General features: G+C 44.6%; 1 pseudogene; it reads right to left on the reverse strand.

Annotated features, from left to right (window-relative positions):
- Positions 1 to 228: 228 nt before the first annotated feature.
- Positions 229 to 3,114, reverse strand: LOC125919761 (nucleoside diphosphate kinase, mitochondrial-like; annotated as a pseudogene).
- Between the last annotated feature and the right edge of the window lie 8,222 nt (positions 3,115 to 11,336).

Here is an 11,336-nt window from a genome sequence, read left to right on the forward strand (position 1 = left end):
TTCCCCCCGGGGGAAGGGAGGTCACACTACACGCTTTCGGAGACATCCCGAGGGTTGTCTGGCACTTTGGTACAGAGAGGATTTGGTCCAATCTCTTGCTGGCTCAGCATACTAAAAGGCATATAAATCAAGTTGGTTGCTCAACCCCTCTGGGCTGGGGTGGGGTGGAAGGTGGACAGGGAGGTGGTCTGGGACAGATGGGCAGAGCATGGGTGTGGGCTCAAGTTCTTACGACAGAGGTAGTTGATCCTGAGTGGCTGTCGAGGTGGCTGAGGGCAGCCTGACTGTTCTGGTGGCCTTAGCTGCTTCTCTGGTGGCTTTCCAGTCCACCAGCTCGCAGCCCTGGAACCACAGCTGGCTCTCCCTCTGGGCCCCCTCCACGGAGTAACTGGTGTGGATGACGTTCCTGCTGATGCGGACCCCGAAGTCCTCCCTGTTGGTGATGGGACAGCCTCAGCTGAATCGGTGTGTCCTTCCGGGGCTTTGAGGTGTAGACCACGCTGGGGCCTGTCCAGACCACGGCCATCATGGGGCCGGAGCTCACGTGGCTGATGACGTAGCTGATGAGGGCTGGGTGGAAGGGCTTCCCCTGCAGGCCCCAGTAGTGCTCGGTGAGGGCGCTCTGGCACCTGCAGCATCTTGGCCCCCACCAGTATGAAGCTCCTCCCCTCAAAGTGCCGGGTCGCATCTCCAAGAAGCCACCACGACACCCCATCTGGCGTCACTGAGACGCGGGGCTGCTTCCAGGTGCAGGAAGGCCCTCCCGAGCTGAGGCGCGAGAGCGGGTTTGGCCAGGGGCCTGGGGCCCGCGGGTTGCTCTGCACCCCGAGAAGCCTCCGTGGCCCCCACCTGGGGGCCACTGGCTCTGAGCTTTCTTTTCGTGAACACGGCAGAGATAAAACTGGTAATAGACATGTTCACCTGTAACATTTACCAAGTAGCTTGTGTCCAAGTGAACACACGACAATAAGTTTGTTATGTTCTAGCACTATGATTTTTGTGCAGGTGGCATACGTCGAAACATTTAAGAAAAAGTGTCACTCGTTCATTCACTCAACAGACATTCAGGTACTGAAGTCCTAGATGAGGTTGGAGACAGGGGCAGGGGCCAGGCCTTGGAGTGTCTTGTAGGCGATGGTGAGGAGTTTGGACTTTGTTCTACAGAAACTGGAAAGAAATGGAAGGATTTTAAACAGGCGCGTAAACAAACCAACAAACAAAATATTCGATTTACTGTCTAAAGATATCTCTGTGTTGACTAGAGAAAAAAACTGCAGTAATCAAGAGTTGAGGGGTTATTGCAATAGTCAAGGCCAGAAAGGATGACAGAGCAAGTTGGGGAGGGGTCAAGGGCAATGGAGAGATGTTGGTAGAGTCAGGTTGAAGGTCTAGAAACTGGTGGTTGGGCAAACAGAGAATTAATTAATTAATTACTTTTTAAAGTCTATTTTTGAGAAAGAGGAAGAAAGAGAGAGAGAGAAAGAGAGAGAGAGAGAATGAGCAAGGGAGGGGCAGAGAGAGAGGAGACAGAGAATCCCAAGCAGGCTCTGTGCTGTTAGTGAAGGGCCCAATGCGAGGCTCAAACTTATGAACCATGAAGTCATGACCTCATGACCCGAGCAGAGATCAAGAGTCAGACATTAACCAACTGAGCCACCCAGGCACCCTGAGCAAACAGAATTTAAACTCCCCCCTAACACCCAGACCTTCCTTTCTTAGACGAAAGATGATCTTTACTCTCTATTTGTTCCTCCGTCAGAAGTTCTGGAAAAAGATCTACAAATCATGCCATCTCATCCACTCGATAGTTAAGTTTCTGCACAGAACTGTTATTACTGGGCATGCAAACCAGTTAACAGAACACACAGACCATTAAATATTTACAAATGACGTCCTGACAGAACATTTTACAGTTCCAGGTGAGGGGTTTTCAATGGAGGGAGCAAGGTAAGGCTTCTCCCCTGTTGAATGATCCAAGAAAATTGTTGCTAAGAACACAGCTCCTAGATCGCTGAAGTCAAGTGACTACAGAGTGGAGAGGTGTCACGCAAGGAGGTCGCACGGGGTGTGGGATCCCCAACAACGAGGGATGTTGAGATGGTCTAAGCAGTAGTCCAACATTCAGGCGATGTCACCAAACGGTTTGTGACTCTGCTATGAACTCTGAAGAGTCACTTTGGTTCAGGAGCTTTTTGATTTGAAGCTTTCAGCAGCCGATTTAGAGAGGTTGGCTTGACCAATGAGAGAAGCAATCGCTTCATTTTATGTCATTCCAACCGAGTGCCCAGCACAGCGCCAGTACAAGGAAGCACTCCGTGTTTTCTGCGAACATGTTTTTCATCTATTTGAGGAGATAACAGATAAACATGCAGAGCAATGAACATAACAGCTTGCACGCTGAGTGTCCCAATATGGTGGAGAGAGCACAGACTGAAGTCAGACGTAGCTCCGATCCTGCTTCTTTCTCCTACCAGCCGCACGATTTCAGGCAAATTACTAACCTCATCATCTGTCTGTTTTTTCAGTTTTATCTGGAGAAAAAAAAAAAATAGAGGTATGGATGTCTCCCCCCGCCCCCCCTTCCGGTTTGTTAGGATTACACAAACAAACAAACAAAAACCTGAATGGAATTTTTTTTTTTTTTTTAAAAGGAAGAAAAAGGAAAACCGTGAAGAATAGTGGTAGGTGCTTCATGCATGTTTTGAGTTTCAAGAAAGAGAGTCTGAATTACAGAGCAAAAAAAAAAAAAACAAAAAACAAAAAAAAAGGCATCTTCATGCTGAAGGAGTTGGGATAATTGTTGATGAGAAAAACGGTTAGCGTTCCCATTTGCGGTAATCGTCTCAAGGTTTGAGATGAATGGAAGTGTTAGCTTTTGTGCTATTGACTAATCGGAGACCAGAGAGGCCTAAAATGTGAAGATTGTGACGTACAGGCAAGTGTAAAAGGAATTAGAAAGGGAAAGGTGAGTATAGGCTTTTAGTAAACTGGAAACTATTAGTCTCTGGGAAGCTGCTCAGAGTGGGTAAGTGTGTGGGAGAAGGGTGTGACAGGAGACGGGAAATATCTATTACCTTTGTCTTCTGCCCCGAAATTCTCTTTCCTGGCCAGCATCCGGTGCCAGGTGGGCCAGCCAAACCAGATGATCTTTCTGTTTTCCTTTTCCCGGTTCAATTTCTGCAGGACTCTGACTCTCAGCCAGAGTTACTCAAAAGGTCTCTGCTTTCAAAGCCGGTTTACTGCCAACTTCTGTCTCCACATCTTCAAGATCAAGGTAGGCACTGACGCTGCCCAAGGCACTGGGACAAAAAGCGGAATGGCTCTGATTTCTTAGAAACAACAATACATCTGGAGCCCCTCTGTAACGCAACGAACCTAACGATGTGCTTTGCGAAAGAAAGAGATCTGCAAACGGGTGCTTAGTCTCAAGGCAGGCGTTGGAGAATTCAGAATCTTCCCCGAGAGAGGGTGGATATGTGAAATGAGATTGCCCTGAGATTCAAGTGGGAACAGCCACCCACCACGGATTGGTGAAGAGGGGCAGGTAGTCTGTGAAAAGAAGACCACACTGCAGGCCGTTGTGGTTAGGAGTCAATGAGCAAACGTGGAAGTTCTTAGAACGGTGCCCTGCACACCGGTGGATGTGTTATTGTCTCCGGGCAGTGTTTCCTAATTTCCCTAGCGATAAAAACCGCTTGGAGAGACTTGTTGAATTGAAAGATTTCCAGGCACCTCACAGAAGATACTATTTCAACGGGCTTCAAGAGTAAGAGAAGTAGAACTTGTATGCTTAGCCCATGTCCCAGAATTGCAAAGCAAGTGAAGAGTCTTAGGGCTCCTGTTGGCTCATTCTTGCTTCTAGGCTTCCAGACCTGCCCCTCTCTGGGGCTGCCTACACCCGCCAGCCCCCAAAAAGGAAACTGCCAAACAGGGCATCACTGAGGCTTTCTTCTAGGTGGGCCCAAGGAGTCCCTTTGCAGGTGCCCTCTGTTGGGGATTTACCCAGGGCTTTATAGCCTGTTCCCATTGGCCTTGGCCTGGGGTGCAGTTCCTATATTCCCTCATCTCTATCACTAGCCTTCTCTCATCCCTCACTGCCCCAAACATCTTCCCTCATCCAACTGCCCTTCCACAAGCCTGCCAGCCCTTCCGGCGCTTTCCAGAGCTCCTGTTCCGTGAGCAACAAGCACATCCCCTTCTGCCTCCAACTGTCTTGTACTGTTTTCTTCACTTTCTTGACTCCACTGAGACCCTCTCTAGTCAGGGCTATTTATTTCCTCTTTCCCTAAGTATCTCATAGAATGAGGGGAACAGTGTCCTTTGTGGTCCTCTCCAACGCCTTTTCAAGGTCGTGGGTCCACAGGAGGAAAAACAATCCATCTTTCTCCTGGTCCTTACCTATCGCCTCCACTCCTGATTGTCTTAGAAGATGGCAGGGACCACCTCACGACACATCCAGCTCCTTTATGGTGGGAATGATGTCGTATGTGTCTGAGCACATTGGTGTCCCTAATATGTCCAATAGGAGAACAGAAGTAGCCTGAGACAGGGGGATTATCAGGCCAGGTTGGATGAACAGGACTGAAAAATGCACAGTGACATATAAGGAGGCCTGCCTGAAACATTTCCTCGGGGCTACTTATTTATACCAAAGAGCAAGCAGGTGGGGTACCTGGGTGGCCCGGTTGGTTAGGCATCTGACTCTTGATTTTGTCTCAGGTCATGATCTCGCAGTTCGTGGGTTCGAGCCCCACAACAGGCTCTGCACTGGCAGTGTAAATTCTGCTTGGGATTCTCTCTCCCTCTCTCTGCCCCTCCCCTGCTCAGGCTCGCTCTTTCTCTCTCTCTCTCTCTCTCTCAAAAAAAAAAAAAAAAAAAAAAAGAGCAAGCAGGCATTAGTACCTCGTAGTCACCTTATGAATTACCGTAAAATTGTGAAAAGCCGTTAAGTTATTGTGAAAGAAGTTAAGTTTTTTAGATACAGAGTAATCTTCAAAGTGATGTACCAAGGGAGAAAAGGTGAGGGTGGTCAGCTCTGGATGCAGGCAATAAAGGGGTACCCTGATGTAGAGAATTCAAAAACAATCATCAAAGTGACGAAGAATCGATGTGATTCTTTAAAAAAAAAACTCATCGTGTGCTGGCACTTGTAAGCAATATTAGTAATAAAATGTGCCTCTCCCCCCAAATCAATTTTGCACGATTGAGTTGAGTCTGTTGTGGCGCGAGCTTCAAACGAACACATTTTTCGTTTCGTATCCTTCAATCGACACTGTATTGTAACTGGAAGTTAATTTGGAGAGCCTCCGGTTATTCAGCGGGCTCTCCATGGGTTTTCATTCAGAGAATAAATTCATGGAGGCTTAGCATCTCTGGAACTAACTTGAAAGGCCTTTTCCAAGCCCTGTGACGTTCCACATTCCTCATTTAACGGTATGCTTGAAACCCACGACGATAGCACAGGCATTGTGAGGACAAGAAATGAGCTCTCCTCACAATCAGATCCTTCAGATCTGTCATTCTCTGTGAGCCTGTAGTGTTCCTACTCGCATTAAGATTTTAAAATCGTGGAAAAGAGCATGAAGTGCCGAGGTGAAATATTTTGAGTTAAGTGTGCGTTTTAGTTCACACATGAAATACTTTATTGAATTTGAATGACATCTTTTTTTTTTTTATGTTTATTTATTTTTGACACAGAGAGAGAGACAGAGCATGAGGAGGGGAGGGGCAGAGAGAGAGGGAGACAAAGAATCCGAAGCAGGCTCCGGGCTCTGAGCTGTCCGCACAGAGCCCAACGCGGGGCTTGAACCCACAGACCGCGAGATCATGACCTGAGCCGAAGTCGGACGCTCAACCGACTGAGTCACCCAGGCGCCCCTGAATGACATCTTTTTAAATTTGAAATGAAAAATATTTCATCATAAGTTACTTATTTGAAAACTAAAGAACAAATCAAGAAAATGATGATTATTACTGATTATTGCATGATTATTACTTTTTGACATATAGAAGGGAATGTTAAAAAGGATGCACTCTGATTGTCCAATCTGAACAATATACTAGATATACTAGATGGGCCACTGGTTCCTCAAAATGCCATTGTTGTTTTCAATTAAAATATAATTAAAACATGTTAATCAGGATAGAGAGAAAATGGACCTTATGACCAACTTTTTGTCTCCCTCCTCTCCCATAATAATTCAAGAAAAACCAAAGGACCAATGAAGATGTCCATGCATGCTTTTATTTGGGAACTATGAGTGTGTTTCTCACACCAAAGGAGTTTGTTTCTTGACTGGTATTCCAAAATTTGTATAGGTCTGTACGACGGTAATTTCCGAAGTTGCCTTTTATTATTTTTTTCAAGTTTATTTGTTTGAGAGAGTGAGCAAGCAGAGTAGGGGCAGAGAGAGGGGAGAGAGAGAGAATCCCAAGCAGGTTCCACACGCTCAGCACAGAGCCTGATGCAAGGCTCAAACTCATGAACTGTGACATCATGACCTAAGCTGAAATTAAGAGTCGGACGCTTAACCGACTGAGCCACCCAGGCTCCCAGAGAAGTTGCCTTTTAAATATGGTATTCACAGTCAAAGGGTATTTTAAATTTGTTGATTATCTATCATCTGGGGGCAAAATGGTTCCTAATAATTTAAAAATAGGCATATAATTTTGGCATTGAGTGGTACCATTTAGAAAGTAGTGCAAAATATTGCCCCCAAGTTGAATTTAAACAGCGAAGTGTTTTGCATGTTCTAATGGTGACACTTAGTGAAAGTTACCTTTGGAAAACTAAGTTTTTCAATGACCTATTTGTGAATCCCTGGATGTCCTGGAGGTCAGGAGTATTGCCTCAGATGGGTCAAGTGGCTCCTTAGGTGCCATTTGACCTTGGGCACACACTCATGCAGCCACTGGGAGTGATCACTTGTGCTACTTAAATCGTTCTCTTTCTCCTCATCCTTCTCCCCCTTCTCCTTCTCCTTGCCACCCATTTGCTTTTGTGTCCTTCTCTTCCCATTTGTGCCCCACACCAAAGGCTTCTAGTTAAATTCCCTGGATACAGCCACATAAATTAATTTGAGTATAATGAAACTCCACGGTATTTGGCAAGTCATGGTATTTTTGGCTTCTGTTTTCGTTTCACTTGCGTTAACACAATTCAAGAAGCACAGAATGTAGGATGAAGATCAATGCATGCATCGATTATGTGTATGCTTTGGCAGAGTAATCTGACCTTTAAACATATTTGCTTTAGACCTTGCCAAAAGCATACTTTCAATTCTCTAGGGTGAGCAATGAGTAGAGCTTTCAGGGCACCAAAAGTCGATGATTAGTCAAAAGGTTTTTCTACTATCCCCTTGGTTTTCTGCCCAAAACCGTGTTAAGCAATATCTAGATATTACTCTCATTGGTTTTGAGCATTTATAAATGAGATATTTCCTCATAAAGTCTTGGGACAATCCTCCACTCTTACTTACTTGGGCGAAAGCGGATACAAAGGAATTTGCCTGCACTACCAGCTGGGGTCTATGACCCTGAGTGCATTTCTATTCCAAAGGGCAACAGTGTTCTGCCCTTACCACCTCCTGTAGATAAAAAATGTCATTGAGAAAACATTTAGCCCGGCTCTCTCCCCATTGGAGGCATGCCCACGGGGCAGATTGTCTCTAAAAACTACCCTAACTGGCAAGGGCAAACACATTTTAGAATGAGAGAAAATTCTTATAGGTATTTTGCAAACATAAGATATCCTTCCCTTGCTGCAATATTTGTCTTTTGGGAAACAGCTTGCAGAGCCTTGTGGTAAGTTGCTCAAGAGTAGTCATAGCCTGTTAATTCCATTTTTTTCTCTCCCTAAGAGAGACGGGAAAGAACCGTCTGGTGAATATCAGGGTCCCTGGGCTCATATGCGGGCATTGGACCAAAGGTCTCCCAGAACTGCAGTGTTTTACTCTAAAATAAAAAGATTGGCTTACCAAAACAGGGACCTTGACCGGAATCCATGGCAATTTAGGGACCAGAGTCCAACGGGCATCTTTGGCTGAACTGCAGGATTCTGGAGATCCCTCTAAAAGAAGGCTGCACAATGTTTTTTTGTATGTACATTTCATCAGGTTTTCAAAAGCTTCTCTGACTTTCTAAAATGATCTTCTGCAGCACTCCAGAAGCTAAGGTTTGTTTCTCAAATTACATTAAAGTTCATTCTTAATCGGTGTGCCGTTGCCTAATTCCAGTTTTTTGCGATGGGATCTTTTAGGACACTCATGTATCTATCCCCCAGCATTGGCAATCATTAACATGTGGCCAGCCTGCTTCCCGTCTTATCCTGTACCTTCTGCCCCATCTCTGTTCTAAAGCAAGTCCCAGACATCACGTTATTTTATTGAAAGGAATGTTTAAAGAAAGAACAACAGGGGCACCTGGGTGGCTCAGTCCATTAAGCAACTGACTTTTGATTTCCACTCAGGTCATGATCTCCTGGTTCATGAGTTCACACCCCACATCAGTCTCCGCTCTAACAACGGGGAGCTTGCTTGGGATTTTTTCTTTCCTTCTCTCTATCCCTCCGTGGCTCAAGCTCATATACTCTCTCAAACTAAATAAATAAACTTAAACAATTAAAAAAAATAAAGAACAATACACTCATCTGGATGAGAATTATGATCCCATGTTAGATACATAGTAACGGTATCTTGGGATTTTTAAAAAGCATATTCATGTGTGCTCTCTCATTTAATTCTCATCGTAATCTTTGAAGTGCAACTTGTTATTCCCACGTTGGAAATGAGAACACCGTGGTTTTAAGGGAGATCGTTGTTTCTACCCAGTGATAAAACAAATAATGGGACAGGGATGGGACTGGAATTTAGGTTGTCAGATTCCGAGCCTTAGCCTCTTTCCGGCACACCACTACCCCCTCACAGACTGGTAGCTGTGAATGAACTTCAGCCACATCTATTCGTGAGGGAGAGAAAGGAAATTTAAAGCAGTTCATGACTTTGACAACCTAATCTTCCATTAGCTTGGAGATTTCTGGGGTTCATCATCCTTGGATCAGTAATTGCATTTAGTGCTGTGTTGTGAACTTGGATTATCAGGACCTTGTGGGAAATTATTCTTAGTATGAACAAGACACTAGGTTTGAGTCAAGTTAATAAGTAATTAGCACATTCTCTGTCCTAGGGAAGTTGGTTCACTTGTCTGTACTACAGATAGAATTGATACTCTAACAGTCCCTAAATGTCATGTTTATACATTTGTTTTGTGGTTAAACTTGCTATTTTTTAAAAGTTTATTTATTTTAAAAGAGAGAGAGAGAGCATGTGCGTGTGAGTGGGGGAGGGACAGAGAGAGAGAGACAGACAGACAGACAGACACGGAGAGAATCCCAAGCAGGCTCTGTCCTGTGAGTGTGCAGTCCGACGTGGGGCTCAATCTCACAAACCATAAGATCATGACCTGAACTGAAACCAAGAGTCGGACGCCTAACTAACTGAGCCACCCAGGCACCCCTAAACTTGCTTTGTTTTAAGGGGACGCCAAGATGAGCAAAGCAGATCCTGGCCTCAGGAAACTTACAATCTAACGGTAGGGGAAAATACACATTAAGATTTGTAATACTTGTCAAAAACGATTATAGGTAAATTTAGAAGTCCAGAAGATAAGAAAACTATTCACTGTTTATGAATGACTTCTATGTTAGGAAATAAGGACGTGTGTTGTTTAATGCTTCAACACACACATCTGAAGGCAAATATTATTAACCCCAGCTACAGGAGATGAAGTTGAGGTTTGTATGTCTGGTGATCCGGGCATCTCAGGTGAAGGGAGTAGCCTCAGAGAAGCACTGAATGAGCAAGGCGTCTGGGAAGCAGAGAAAATTCTCAGGTTCAGAGATCAGGAAACAGTGAATGAAAAGCTCAAAAGCATCTTTAAGGCCTCTAACCCGTAATGAGAAGACAAGTGGCTATGTGTTGTGAAGTGTAGGCTGAACAGGGAAAGTGCGGTTTCAGTGAAGTGTCTACTGATCAGTGAAGTTTCCCATGGGTCCTCTGAGTGATGTATTTTGGGGAGACCATGACCTTAGAAGACACTAAACTCTGATTTGTACTTCTGATTTTCACCCGTGGTTCGTTCTTTTTTTTTTTTTTTTTTTCTCATTCTGTACAGTCTGTGGTCAGCTTTACACGGACCAATTGGCTAGCAGCTGAACTTTAGTTAAGACCTTGTAACCCCCTCCCCCTTATACAATTATGTTACCTACAAAGAATAATTCGGTAGTGAGTTAAGCAAACAGACATTTTTTTATATATCGTTTAACCATCTCTGTTCCATGTGGCAGTGACCTAAGCAATTTGTTTTTATTATTCAAGTGTCTCTTCAATTAATTAAATTTGATTCGTAGTGTTTCTAACTTAAGAATTAATCAAAATTCAGGCAGCGAAAGAAACTATTTTGTATAATTCTAGCGCAGTGGGCCCGAGTCATTATATATTTGTCAAGATCCATAGAATGCATAACACCAAGAATGAACACTATTGCAAACTATGGACTTTGGGAGATGATGATGTGTCAGTGTAGGTTCATTTGTTGTAACAAATATAACACCCTGGTGTAGGATGCCCGTAGTGGGGGAGGGTATGCATGGATGGAGGAGGAAAATCTCTGTAGTTTCTGCTCAATTTTTGTGTGAACCTGAAACTGCTGTAAAAAATAAAGGCTCTTAAAAAAATAATACAAGTAGAGAGCCAACAGAAGCCAGAAGCCTTCAATCTAGGTAGCTTCACACGGGAGTTCAGAGGTTGGTGGTAGAGGTGGGGGTACCGTGTCTCAGCACAACTGGGGGCAGCAAGGAGCTGGGGTTCTTCCAGCTGTACCAGGGATGGCAAGAGGTTCTTCAAATAAACAAATTCTCTTGTGGCATGAGTAGAGCCAGCCAAGAACAACACCACAGAGGAGAGATCTTAGAGTCAGAAAGAATGTTCCAGAATTCTAGAAGTGCAACATTCGTTGTCCTGTTCTGTTCAGAACTGATACAGCGTGAACCAGTCTACACTATCCCTTGCATTCCAAAAAACCCTGTGGTGATGTCTTCCCTTAAGAATGCATCTTTTTAAAAAAATTTTTTTAGAGTTTATTTATTTTTGAGAAAGAGAGAGAGAGAGAGAGAGAGTTAAAGCTGGGGAGGGGCAGAGAGAGAGGGAGACACAGAATCCGAAGCAGGATTCAGGCCGTGAGCTGTCAGCACAGAGCCCGACGCGGGGCTTGAACTCACAAACCTTGAGATCATGACCTGAGCCGAAGTTGGACACTTAACTGACTGAGACACCCAGGCG

The sequence above is a fragment of the Panthera uncia genome, chromosome B4, assembly GCF_023721935.1.
Source record: "Panthera uncia isolate 11264 chromosome B4, Puncia_PCG_1.0, whole genome shotgun sequence".
NCBI lineage: Eukaryota > Metazoa > Chordata > Mammalia > Carnivora > Felidae > Panthera > Panthera uncia.